Below are 14,754 nucleotides of genomic sequence, written 5' to 3'. Positions count from 1 at the left end.
CATCCTGGTGTGCGTTCTCAGAAATGCGAACAAGAAATGATTCTCCCGCCTGGGTTGGTCTGCTTTTATGCACAGCACTGTGCTGTAGTCAAGCAATGCCACTCCCTCACATACACAGTGACAACGGAACAATGGAAGGTCTGTGCTGAGAGTCAAGGAAGGTGTGAATGTGTGTCTTTTATATTTGCAGGTCAGTCAATGTGTGGGATATTTTGTATAGATACGGCAGGCATTTCTGAAAGTTGTAACACAGAGGTTTGGCCTGACTTGGATCTGAGCAACTCTGAGTGAGCAAATGCAAATGTGCAAGGCCTCAAGGATAATGGGTGGTTTGCACAACAAAAGCTGGAGGAGAAACAAGCTGACAACCTGTGAAAATCTCAGCAGGATGATTAACACCTTGGGACTTGCACCAGAAAATAAAAATGCCAGTGATTCTAGGGGGTGTTGGGTTTAGGGAAGTTACGCATATTTGCGCAGGTTTAGTAAACCTAGTGATAATGGCAGTCATTGATTCACTTCAAAATATACTGTCAACACATTAAAGTTGACTAAAACAACAAACTTTGAACATTAATATCAGTCGGATTGGTTTACTCAGTAATAAATAAAACACTGAAATAAACCAAACATCACAGTTTGGTAGTCTCTCACTAAATCAGTTTGTGATTTAGTCCATATTTACGTTGGAAGTGACGCATGCTTTTGTTTATTTTTGAAGGGGTTTTTTGTGCATTCGGGCTACAGATTGTGCATTTATGTAGGCTGGATAACCTCCTCTGCTGTCTTGCAGAGGATGGATAGCCATATTCGCCTGATTACAATTCATGTAAGCAGACACTCTTTTCTTAATTCTTTTTTCTTCACTGTTTAGACACGACAATAAAGTCACACTCAAGGTTGCAGTAAATAGTAATGATCTGTTGAATTACAGCAATCAGGGCAACAAACTGAGGCCAATAAAACCTCAGAACTGCCCCTCTCCACTGATAGAGTCAGCCCAGTGGATCTCATTTCAGCCTATACAATTACATGCTGTGACAGCCTTGCTAAAACTTTTAATTGCATCCCTCTGACAAATTGACTTTGGGCAAAAAGTCAGATGGTATCAGAGATTTTCACTGCAGTCTCCAGCAGATAATCCTTTGTAAATTTGATCTACACACTCCAAATAGCAAGCAGCACACACAAAGGAGGAGATTTACCCTCCCATTTGCCTTAAGCTCATTACTTTTACCTATCTATATGGTATTGAGAGCACTCCAGATACTGTAGCTGGTAAACATATCTCCCATTTTCTATTGCATGTTTTATGATATTTTGTTATTCAATTCAATTTCAATTTTATGTATACAGCACCAAATCACAACATCAGTCGCCTCAAGGCACTTGAGGCAACTGATCAGGATCAGTCGCCTCAAGTGCCAATCATACGACCCCCCTATGAGCAAGCACTTTGGCGACAGCAGGAAGGAAAAAACTCCCTTTTAACAGGAAAAAACCTACGGCAGAACCAGGCTCAGGGAGCAGGGGTCATCTGCTGTGACCGGTTGGGGAGAGAGAAGGAAGACAGGTTAAAAGACATGCTGTGGAAGAGAGCCAGAGATGAATAAAAAGTATGATTCAGTGCAGAGTCTATTAACACATAGTGGGTAAGAAAGATGACTGAAGAAAAAAGACTCAATGTATCATGGGAATCCCCCAGCAGCCTACACCTATTGCAGCAAAACTAAGGGACGAGTCGGGGTCACCTGATCCAGCCCTAACTATATGCTTTAGCAAAAAGGAAAGTTTAGGCCAAATTTTAAAAGTAGAGATAGTGTCTGTGTCCTGAATCCAAACTGGAAGGTGGTTCCATAGAAGAGGGGCCTGAAAACTGAAGTGCCTCCCATTCTACTTTTAAATACTCTTTTTAGTTTTTACTTGCATATCATTATGAAACCATAATTTTAAAATATCACCTAATGAATGAAAATTCAATTCATTAGAATTTATCTACTGTATATACAGTACATAGTCTGCTGAAACAAAGGTACAAAGACACTGTAAAGAGCTTTACATGTTCAAAGCTAACAACACCAGTGAAGTAAAAATACACTGTAATAAAAGTGATGTAAACCAATGATTGTGCCTTGTGAAGTCACATAAAATAACTGAATTGAATGATCTAAAATGACAAAAGCTATAAATCTAAGAAGTATCTGAGTGAATGGTAGAGCAGTATATAAAATTACAGTTTATCCAATTAAAGGGAATGGCTCATATTGTTACTGGAAATATCCTCCCACTATCCAGTTAAAAATAGAGTGATGTTCTCATTTAAAGGGGTCTGACAAGCTGTTGTGACAGTTTATGTCAAATTATGCTCTCAAATTACCAGCATTGAACAGAACTGTTCAGTTAATCAGTGAGCTGACTGTCTGTTATTAAGCTGAATGTAAAATATAATGCAATGTTCCAGTGGTTCTGAAGATTACAGTACTTTGCTATCTAAGATTAATTACTATATGTTTAAAAGTTTATATTGTGACTGTGGCTAAAATTAAACCTTTACAGTTTGGTGTGAGTGCATTGCAAATTTAGTGCAAAGGATATAACATATAGATGTAGCCGGTCATAAACTAGTTCCTGGACTCTACATTTGAAACCTCAACCTTGTCATTTTGATTGTTGATATTATTCCTTTTGTTATTTTGAGTCGGAAGTGACTGTTTTAAGACCAGCAAATAGTAAATCTGGTTAGTATATTCGATCCACTGTTAAAAAGCCTCCAATAACATTGAAAAAAATACCAGACATTTACTTATCAGAATTGGAGTATTTGGACATAAACAAAAGAAAAGCACTGTTATTAGAATTCCATTAATTTTGTAATTGAACCACTGTGAATCAAGGCTGCTTGTGGAAAGTTTTGCTTCACTAACACTCAAATTTAATTTCTTTTGCCTTTCAAAACATATTTTTGGGGAAAATATATGTATATATAAACAAAACATATAACCATTGTGACTGCTAACCAACAAAAACAATTAAGTGACCTATAGGGCATTTATGTGTTTATGTGTTTGTGACATAACTGGTGTTCTCTAGCATATCGAGACTATCTCTCCACACCGTTACATATTCCATATGTACGGGGTACGACCCCCCTTGGTCGTGGCGTGTGGATATTTCTTTAAGACACTCCGGCACGCCCGGCTACGCCCCTCAGCATACGTATAAAACAGCTGTGCAGACGTGACACCGGTGATCGTTGATCTCCACTTGTTGTGTGTGTGTGCGAAAGAGTGCTTACCTTGAGAGTACTGTGTGTGTGCGTCTATTGGAGTGTGCTTCGGCATCCTCCGTGGGCGATGTATTTCTCCCTTCTAGGTCCCCTGGTAGCCTCGGTATTCCCCTGGTATCCCTTAGCTTGGTTCCCCCTAGCTGGCCCTTGCTTCCCCTTGGTTGGTCCCCCTTCCCCGGCATATCGCCTCGAAAAAAAAAACAAGCTTATGCGCTGGTCGGACCATGCTGTGCAGCTGCCGGCTAGCGGGTAGCTCGGCTACAGTGTGGAAACACGGCAGGGACACGGCTTGGCCTGGGTCGGTGGAGGTTGATTATCGTGAGGTGTTGAGGAAGCTTCAATCCCCTCTGGTTGCCACTGGGGTAGGGTCCGGACGGGTGAACCCATGTCTGGGTTCCCTAGTTCTGGGGCCCTCCCACGGCATTCCCTCCCGTGGCCCTGCCTCCTTGAGGCCTGGGCTGGTGGAGGTTGATGGTCAGGGGGTTGATGTTTATGACGCTTGGCTCCGGTCAGACGACTAGGGTTGCCTGATGGGACTGTCTGTCTGGCCTGCGGCCACCTCGCTTTAAAGAAGCTGAGGGGCCTCTGCAGGCGTGCAGAGACAGCCGTGTTCAGTTGAGGTGGGGAGGACTTGGAGCCTAGGCTCAGCTGTCCTCCAGCCGCTCTCCTCCCTCCTGACATCCTGTGAGTTGGGCCTAGTGGCCAGCTCCTATTGCCCGCGCTTCGCCGGTTCATACGGCAGTCAGACCTCACTGCGTCTGACGGCTCGGCCAGCAGTTGACAGTTCTCCGGCCTGCGGCGCTGGCTCTCTGTCTGGCACATTGCCCAAATGTTGCGGGTTGCGTGGCCGGCAGGGCCCGCTCAGTGAGCTGACACCCCCGGTGAGTCACGTCCCTGGCTGCACTGCAGCTCCGGGCAGTCTTCCCCTGGCATGTTGCCTGCATTTGCCGGCTTACACGTCAGTTGGACCTTGCTGCGGCGAGTGTGCGTTCTCCTGCCTATTTTATCCGGATTCTCTCTGGCATGTCAGCTGCTGCAGCTCCTGGCTGTGTTCCCTTGGCGTGTTGCCTGCGCTTCGCCAGTTTACACGCCAGCCGGGCCTCACTGTGTCTGATTATTCGGCCGGCGAGTGGGTGTTCTCCGGCCTGCGACGCTGTGCATGGGTGTCTTGTTTTCGAAGTTCACTCTTGCTGCTCCCCTGTCTGCGGACAGTGCTAGCGACCGCTCAGCTGGCTGACTCAACCTTCGGGTTGAGTCCCCACTTGGCTTTCAGTGGGCTAGACCGCCAGCCCCCCGTCTGCGGATGGCTGGGTGGCTCCATGGTTGGACAGACCCTACAGGTTGCTTCCCTGCCTTGGCCCTGTGTCTTTGCAGCTGTACTGCTGCTGTGTTCCTCTGGCGTGTAGCCCGCGGTTCGCCGACTCACACGCCAGTCGGACCTCGCTGTGTCTGATACGTCAGCCGGTGAATGGGTGTTCTCCAGCGCGCAGCGCTGGCTCTCTGTCTAGTGGGTTGCCCCTGTATCGCGGGTCACCTGGCCAGAGCAGGTGCTCAGTGAGCTGACACCTGCCGTCTGTCCGTTAGTGTCTCATCAGGCCCACTCTGCTGGCCCCCTGTCTATAGACACCGCGGAGTGGTTGCTGTGCCCTAGTGATGAACCTTGGGTTGCCACTTGGGCCCTCAGTGGCCTGAGCCACCAGCACCTCCCCTGTCGTGGATGGTCCAGGTCAGCTGCTCTACTCCTGGGACAGGCCCTGGGCCTCATCCTACCTCGGCCATCCTCTGAGTGGCCGAGCTGCTGCGACAGGCTCTCTCTCTCCCTGGCTGTGTTTCACTGCCTAGTGCCAGGCAGGAATCTGTTGTGACTTGACTTCTCCAGCTGGCGGCTCCGCCTTCCCTTCTGGGGCGTCATCCGCATATCGCGGGCTTCTGTCATAGCGATTGCCCTGGCGTTTTGACCGCCTTCGCCGGCTTTCACGCCAGTCGCACCTCGCTGCGGCGGATGCCTTCTCCAGCCTAGTGTAGCCTGTCCTGTCTGGCGTGTTGCCCGCAGTGCGCGGTTCACACGGCCAGCAGGGCTCCTGTCGTTCCTCGATTGGGACGGCTTCTCGGCTCTGACCGCAGGTTAAGCCGCGGCCGCTGCTGCTGCAGCTGCAGGCTGTGTTTCCCTGGTGTATTGCCCGCGCTTCGCCGGTTTACGCGCCAGCTGGACCTTGCTGTGTCTGATGCTCAGTCAGCGAGTGAGTGTTCTACAGCCTGCAGTGCGTGGCTCTCTGCAGGCGGTTCACCCGTTACACGTTAGCCTGGCCTCGCTGTGTCTGATAAGCCAGCCAGCGATTGTGTTGTGTTCCAGCCTGCGGTGCTGGCTGTACTCGAGTGTCTCGTCCTCGAGTTCACTCTTGTGGCTCCCCTGTCTACGGACAGCGCTCGGCAGCCACTTGGCCCTGGGGCGACCTGCAGGTCGGGTCCCTGGCTTGGCCCTCCTCTCCAGCGGCTGCACTGCAGCTGCCGGCTGCGTTCTCTGGCGTGTTGTCCGCATTCGCTGGCTTGTCCACCAGTCGGTCCTCACTGTGTCTGATACGTCAGCCAGCGCATGTGTGTTCTCCAGCCTCCTTAGCCAGTCTCTCTCTGGCATATCACCAGCACTGCCAGGCTTCTACCTTTCTACCTTTAAAACCCGCCTTCCAGCCAAATTGCTGGTAGGCTTTTAGCTAGGCTTTAGCTTCAGCCAAGTGGAAGCTAAATTGGCTAGTCATTCATATGTAAATTAGGTTGTTATCTGGGAATTCTGGAGGGGAGTGGGGGTGTGTGAATGAGGGGGTGGGGGAGCTGCTAAAAGCTGTGAACTTCCTTTTGTGTTCGTCTTGATGCATTCTCAATCATCCAGGGAAATAACTCTCCAAAAGTCACCAACTTGGAGTGGTTAGTTTCCTGAGCCACAAGGAAACTTGTGTTTCAGTTTGCCATCTTAGGGAGAAATCAACACACATGGGTGTATTTCCTTTGTTGCTGAGATTTATTGACAAAAACAGTACAAAAAACCAACCATTTGTACACATATTTACAAATAATAATAAAAAGTGAGTGAGTACATTTCAACATTTTCAGCAATCACTCACAATCCTGGCACTGCCATGGTATCTGTAGTCTGCATTTACCACATGTGTATCTGTAGCAGTGAACACATCGCACAGTGGCATGATTGTTCTTGCATTTGTGTTTGACCTGACACATGATTCTTTTTCCAGGGCTTCAGTGGTCCATTGTGGTATCAATCAGACCACTGGTATGATAAAAGCATAATTATCATGCCACTGTGCGATGTGTTGATGGTGGTGGTGTGCGTGTCTGTGTGAGTGAAAGACAGAGAGGGAGAGCAATCGACAGATTTTCTGTTATAACCTTCATTTTTATGGACGCACAGTGTGAGCACTCAGGTCGCATCAGAGCATAGTGTGAGACCCTGCATCGTGACCTACGAACTTCTAACCCCTGCGAGTCAATCGTACAGTTTGAGCAGGAGCTGAATCGCGCGACTGAAGAAAATCGCACAGTGTATGCCCAGCTTAAGACCTGGTAAATAACCATCTTCCTTGGCTGCCAAAAGCTCCATCAGTAGGTCACTCGATTCCCTTAGTCTTATGTTTTCTTTCAATGTGAGGTGAGGGAAGCCGTCCAGCTGTTTAAAGGGAGCACACTCTATCACTTCTGGGGTTGCATAACATTCTTAAAGTCTCAGCCATGACAACTGAAGTGCAGCTTTATGATATGAGTGATGTGAGCAGCACGGATCCTTTTTACATGTTCCCATGATTCCCTACCAAGCCATTTTACCAGTACATCTAACTCTTCACTGGCTGTCAGCTCCAAGTCCTTAATGGCACTACGGAAGGATGCTAAGCCTACAGAGCTTAGTTTTTAGTGGTTACTAATTCCCTGTGTGCCAGATACTTTGCAAAGTCTAACATGCCTGTAGATGGATTCTGGGAATGTTGGTGTATGCTGATCCTTTGAATAGGATCTGAATGCCTCATGGGTAGACTGCATTCTGAAGATACCTTAAAAAGTAGTGAGGGCACAACGTGGTTAACTGAGGCAGTCCTGCAGTTGGCTGATATTCACTTACCATATTTTCACGACCATAAGGCGCACTTAAAAGTCTTAGATTTTCTTCAAAAAGTACGGCGCGCCCTATAGCGCAGTGCGCCCTGTGTGTTGTAAGGAGGACGTAGTAGAGAACACCATGAGAACGCTAAAGGGTGAAGTGTGGGCGTTGATCGTATATACCGGACAATCGCACATACCTGTCTAAAAGGACAGGTATGTGCATTATGTGGAACATCATTGTTTTAACAACCCTGAAAATGGCAAAGAGACACGCTTATGAAGCACAGTTTAAACTGAAGGCCATCAGCTATGTGGAGGAACGTGGAAATCGAGCAGCGGCGAGAGAATTTAAGATTAACGAATGGATGGTTCGCAAATGGAGGAAGCTAGAAAACAAGCTCCGGCAGGTCAAGAAAACGCAGCTGAGTTTCCGCGGACATAAGGCGAGGTGGCCCGAGTTGGAGGAAAGACTCGAGCGGTGGATCATCGAGCAAAGAACGAGCGGGAGAAGCGTTTCGACGGTCACCATTCGGCTAAAAGCAGTTTCACTAGCTGAAGAGATGAACATTGAACATTTCCAAGGAGGTCCGTCTTGGTGCTTTCGTTTTATGAAACAGTGCCATTTTTCCATCCGGACCAGGACTATGGTAGCGCAGCAACTTCCAGCGGATTATAAGGAAAAGCTGGCCATCTTCCGCTCCTACTGCAGCAAACACATCGGTGACAAAAACATCCAGCCCAGCCACATCACAAACATGGACGAGGTCCTGCTCACTTTTGACATCCCGGTGAGTCACACTGTGGAGAAGAAGGGGACCAGCACGGTAGCGATACACACAACGGGGTATGAAAAGTCTTCTTTTACTGTTGTGCTTGGCTGCCATGCTAATGGACAGAAACTGCCGCCTATGGTGATTTTTAAGCGAAAGACTTTGCCTAAAGAGAAGTTTCCAGCAGGAATCATCATTAAGGCAAATGAAAAGGGCTGGATGGATGAGGAAATGATGAAAGAGTGGCTGAGGGAGGTGTATGTAAGGAGACCAGGTGGTTTTTTCCACGCATCACCATTGCTCTTAATCTGTGACTCTATGTGTGCCCATCTCACAGCCGATGTGAAAAAACTAGTGAAACAAATGATGTGAGCTTGCTGTCATTCCGGGAGGCCTGACAAAGGAACTCCAACCGCTGGACATCGGTGTGAACCGCCTGTTCAAAGTAAGGCTGCGAGCGGCCTGGGAGCGATGGATGACCGATGGAGACCACAGTTTCACCAAGAGTGGAAGGCAGCGCCGGGCGAGTTACGCCACAATTTGCCAATGGATTGTAGATGCTTGGGCTAACATGTCTGCTGGCACTGTTGTTCGAGCTTTCGCAAAAGCCGGCATCATTTCCGAGGAGCCGCACGGCGCGGAAAGTGACTCTGACAGTGAAGAAAGTGAACTTGGCATGTTTGATGGAGATTTAGCGCAGCTGTTCAATTCAGACACAGAGAATGAGGACTTCGATGGGTTTGATTGATGATAAAAATGTGAGTACCAAACTTCGTTTTGCTCCTGCTTTATTTTTAAATACGCACACTTGTATGCTTGTGTTGACGATTACCGGTAATAGAAATGTGAGTAAGGTACCGAACTCAGGTTTGCTCCCGCTTTATTTTTAAATACGCATACGGTACTTGTATGCGCCCTATAATCCAGTGCGCCTTATGTGTGTGTTAAATACAGTAATGGCACACATAACTGAGACTGCGCCTTTTAGTACAGTGCGTCTTATGGTCGTGAAAATACGATAGCTTGAGTAACCTGGTTTTGAGGGTGAAGTGTGATATTCTACACTAGATTCTGGGGGTTCTTTTTTGTTGACAGCGATGCTTTCCTGACATAGACAGGGCTCAGTGTGTCTTGAGAGTCTATGGCAGGTTTGAAACTGATCCGAGCTTGATCTTCATCTTCCTTGGTTTGCTGTTTGATGAACAAGTGTGAGATGCTGCTCCTGTTGCTGTGTATATCATCACATTCTATGGCTGCTGCTGCTTCTTCTTCTTCTTCTTCCTTAGCAACAGCAGCTGCTTTTCCAAGCTCCAGTGCTTCCAGATCTGCCTCAAGTGTAGCTTTTTCCAAATTGATAGCTCTGGCTTTTGCAGTGGCACTGGCTACTGAATGCTTCGAGGAAGACGTGCTGAATACTGTTGACACTTTGTCGTCCATTTCTGCGTCCATAACTGTGCTGGACGAAAATGGCTTTTCACTGTACTGTTCTCTCTATGTGTTGAACTCCCTGAGCGTGATAAGAAGAATTTATTTATTTTGAGACAAAAAAGATAAAATGAATAATTTCGTGGCTTTAAATTCACAGATATCATCCACGCTACATACTTTAAGCTTGAGTTAATCTCATCTCAGTTTTCATGTTTTCATTTCTTGACAATAGTACACCCAGTATCATTTTTATTTATGTGGTGCTATTCATAACAATCGATAATGAGATTCACTTGCTGTTTTCGTAGCAGTTGGAGTTTTTACAGGGTGGGGTTGCTAGCCCCACACCCAACCCTCCTCCCTTTTCATCCGGGCTTGGGACCGGCAATGGCGGAGTCCAAAATGCTGAAGCATGGCGGACCCCATCTTGAAGCCGCCCTTACAAGACTCTTAAACGCCTGCTGGTCATCATCACATGTACCCGATGATTGGACAAAAGGCACCATCATCAAACTTCCAAAGAAAGGTCATTTGGGTGACTGTAACAACTGGCGGGGCATCACGTTGCTGTCGGTACCCGGGAAAGTGTTTTGCCTCGCTCTTTTGAATCAGCTACGACACGCAGTGAACGAACGATTGCGAGAAGAGCAGGCTGGGTTTCGGAGTGGCCGGTCATGCGTCGAGCAAATCTTCACCCTCCGCATGATTGATTGATTGATTGATTGATTGGTAATTTATTTCAACATGTGAACAATATACAAGTACATTTAGAAAAGAAATAAGAGAGAAAGAAATACTATACAAATTACATACAAAAAAACATTCTGATTAATTTACATGTTGAAAGGGAGTGGGAAGAAGTATACACTTATTTAATCCCACCCCTTTGCCATAAATTATCAGTGAATATTTAGTCAGCTTCCTTACTGATATAATTTGTAATAAAAATAGTGAACAGATTTCTGATATACTATATACTATAATATCACATCATGAATTTTTTGTTTGTTTGTTTGTTTTTAAATAGAGACATTCACTTAATTTAAATATTTTCCTTTTCTTTATATATCGAGAAGATCATATTTTTATAACTCTTTTTGAACAGTTTTATGATCATTGAACAAACACTGGAATACCAAAGGAAGATTTCTATTAATTTCATTGACTCCAAGAAGGCTTTTGACAGCGTCCACCGGCCAACTCTATGGGCTATCCTACGTCACTATGGAGTCCCTCAGCAGTTTGTAGATGCCTTTCGTTGTCTCTACTCCAACTCCCGTTGCTGCGTCCAGACGGATGACGGCTGCACAGATTTCTTCAAGATCAATACTGGCGTCCGACAAGGATGCGTACTATTTCCTCTTCCTGTTGGTAATTGACTTCATCATGCGACGATCAGTTGACGAAGCTGGCATCGGTGTGCCTTGGCACGAAGCACGTAATCTCACTGACTTGGACTTCGCAGATGACATCGCCCTGCTGGGCTCGACTTAGGAAGACCTCCAAAAGTTGACCGTGGCCCTGCAGAGGGAGGCGACGAAAGTTGGATTAAGAATCAGCGCCAAAAAAACCAAGGTACTCTGAGTTGGCTATGCACGTACCCGCATTCCGGTCATGATCAACCAACAACGTGCTGAAGAGGTGGAGAATTTTACATATCTTGGCAGCATCATCTCAAATGACGGGGTCTGTGATCGGGATGTCGACGCCAGAGTAGGGAAGGCAGTTGGTGTCCTGCGATGTCTCCAACCTATTTGGAACTCGACCTCCCTGAATGTAAGGGTCAAGATCAGACTATTGAACTCTATCGTCTTCCCTACTGCACTTTACGCTAGTGAAACCTGGTGCTCCACAAGTGCAATTATTCAACACCTGAACATGCTTCAACAACGTGGCTTGCGGCGAATCCTGAGAATTTCCTACCGGGACCGAATAGCAGTTGCTGCTGACCGACATCGATGGAGATCACTAGCTGCCCGATGCACCACCCGGCGTAGGAGGAACTAAGTGCTAAGTGCTCAAAAAGTAATTCATAACAATCATCTCATACAGCCTAAGATTAAGATTTCTTAAGATTTTTTCATTTATACATGTGTGTATATATATTTATATAAATTTAGTCTCTTAATATTGGTAATATTTTTATCATACTATACTGCTGAGTGACTTATCTTCTGCTTGTCAAACACATTTCATTGCAATGCTGACCCTGAGCTAACTTGCATATGTCAAATAAAACTGAAACTGAACTGAACTGAAATCCTGCTCCTCACATACAAGGTCTTAAATAATCAGGCCCCATCTTATCTTACTGATCTTGTAGTACCATATCACCCTATTAGAGCACTTCGCTCTCGCACGGCAGGCCTACTTGTTGTTCCTGGAGTATTCAAAAGTAGAGATGGACCGATCCGATATTACGTATCGGTATCGGTCCGATACTGACCTAAATTACTGGATCAGATATCGGAGAGAAATAAAAAATGTAATCCGATCCATTAAATATCAAAAAAGCACCTCACAAAACTTGTGACATGGCATAACTCGGCTCATAACCGTAGCGCATCGGAGCAGTGTGCGTCACGTGATAGAGCGGCTGTGTGTATTTGTAGCCTCGCTACCGAACCAGCATTTTAGAATTTATTTAAGATTACTTTCTAGATCAGGATCCTTTTCTACGCAGCTGACGGCTGGTAACTGTGCAGGGGCGGATCTAGCAAAGTTTAGCCAGGGGGGGCCGATGGGCATTAACTCATTCACTGCCAGCCATTGGCAGTGAATGAGTTAAACCCATTGACTCATTCACTGCAATTGACGGCTATAGACGTCAATGGCAGTGAATGAGTTAACAGGGAAAGGGGGGCACAAAGACATACTTTTCTTTCTTATTCTCATTTAAAATGTCTAGCTTTTAATAAATAATTATCTGAATCTTACACCCAAAGTTTTAATCTTATGTAAAATATATAGAAGTCCATTACTGTATATAGTAACTGTTAAGTCTAAAATACCCTAGTAAGCTATACTACTTTTTCGATTGGGAAGGTACCATCTTGCAGTCTGCAATTCTGTCGAAGAAAGATGTTGAATCTATTTAATTATTCTTGAAAAATAATTTATTTCTGTGCATTTTTTTTCCACACTGCATCAAATTAAAGTTGATTACGTCGATTAAGCATCATGAGGTGGAGGGTGGTTCCCTATTTTTTTTGTTGGGAGTTTGCAACCCTATTAGTTAGGTTGCCTAATATTTCTGCTAAGTACTCTTTAAAATACCAGAATAGGAAGGATTGAGTAGGTTTAAGTTTATTAGATTGATCAGTATTGCTGAACTATGAATTATTTTGGGTACAGTGTATTTTTTGCATACAGGTATAACAGAATAGCTTTAGTGTTGTTGTTTATTTAAACTTGAGTATGAACTTATACAAAATGCAGCAATATATTAAAAAAACAGTTTTATTGATTAAAAAACACACTATATCGGATCCATATCGGTATCGGCAGATATCCAAATTTACGATATCGGTATCGGTATTGGACATAAAAAAGTGGTATCGTGCCATCTCTATTTAAAAGTAGAATGGGAGGGAGAGCCTTCAGTTTTCAGGCCCATCTTCTGTGGAACCAGCTTCCAGTTTGGATTCGGGAGACAGAAACTATCTCTACTTTCAGGATTAAGCTTAAAACTTTCTTTTTTGCTAAAGCATATAGTTAGGGTTGGACCAGGTGACCCTGAATCCGCCCTTAGTTATGCTGCAATAGACGTAGGCTGCCGGGGATTCCCATGGTGCATTGAGTTTTTCCTTTCCAGTCACCTTTCTCACTCACTATGTGTTAATAGACACCTCTGCATTGAATCATATCTGTTATTAACCTCTGTCTCTCTTCCACAGCATGTCTTTTATCCTGTCTTCCTTCTCTCACGCCAACCGGTCGCAGCAGATGGCCGCCTCTCCCTGAGCCTGGTTCTGCCGGAGGTTTCTTCCTGTTAAAAGGGAGTTTTTTCTTCCCACTGTCACCAAAGTGCTTGCTCATAGGGGGTCATATGATTGTTGGGTTTTTCTCTGTATCTATGAAGCACCTTGAGGCGACTTTTGTTGTGATTTGGCGCTATATAAATTTAATTTAATTTAATTTAATTTAATTGAACTGAGCCTTTAACTGCAGACCCTACATTATTCCCACATAGGAGGTCTGGCCCGGATCTGGTATCAAGCCGGCACTGCTGGTTGACTTCTGGCATGATAAGACGTATTCCATCCAGATATGGGCCAGGCCTGGCATAGATGGCAATGTCTATGTGATGGCATGCCATATCTGGCTCAGTTGTGGTTTGGTTTATGTGACCCAGGCCCACAGAAAACAGGTCTGGCCCAGATCTGACATCAAGATGGTACTTCTGACTGACCGGTGTCATTGCAGAGTGTATGTCAACCAGATGTAGGCCAGGTCTGGCAATGATGGCACTATTTATGGTCCTTTTTTCCTATTTTAGTTAGAAGACCCAAATGCCATGTTGCAATACTATACTGCTATAGTAGCCAACGTTTCAAATGCACATTTGACAGGTTTGTGAGTGTACACTTTATCCAAAACCTCATCTTTGGCAGTGGGTGGCTGTAGCTCAGAAGGTAGAGCAGGTCACCGATTGATCGGAAGGTTAGTAGTTTGATACCTGGCTCCTCCAGTTCGCATGTCAAGAGTGTGAATATGTATGAATGCAGGTAGGAAGAACTCAGTTTAGTGAAAGTGTGTTTGCAACTGGCCCGTGGCTGCACACACATGGCCCACATACTGCAAAGAATGAAGGCCCTTTGGTGGACCAGATCAGGTTTGCTAGAGGTAATCCACACATGGGCCAGCACAGGACCACCAGTGTGTCTGCAACTGGCCTTGTGCTGGCCCATGTGTAGGCCACCTCTGGCAAACCAGATCTGGGCCACCAAAGGGCCATCATTCTTTGCAGTATGTGGGCCATGTGTAAGCACATTGTGTGGGCCAGATCAGGGCCATACCAATGTTGCTATGTGGGTTAGAGAGAGAAGCTCAGTTATCAGACAGTCCTCTACAGCAGCGGTCCCCAACCTTTTTTGCACCGGTTTATGTCCAACAATATTTTCACGGACCGGTACCAGTACTAAAACAAAGAAGACTTATTCA

This window comes from Copadichromis virginalis, linkage group LG11, assembly GCF_057382275.1.
Source record: "Copadichromis virginalis isolate Kocher_CV1m ecotype Utaka linkage group LG11, C_Virginalis_male_GT1.1, whole genome shotgun sequence".
Taxonomy (NCBI): Eukaryota; Metazoa; Chordata; class Actinopteri; order Cichliformes; family Cichlidae; genus Copadichromis; species Copadichromis virginalis.
This window is presented reverse-complemented; position numbering follows the sequence as displayed.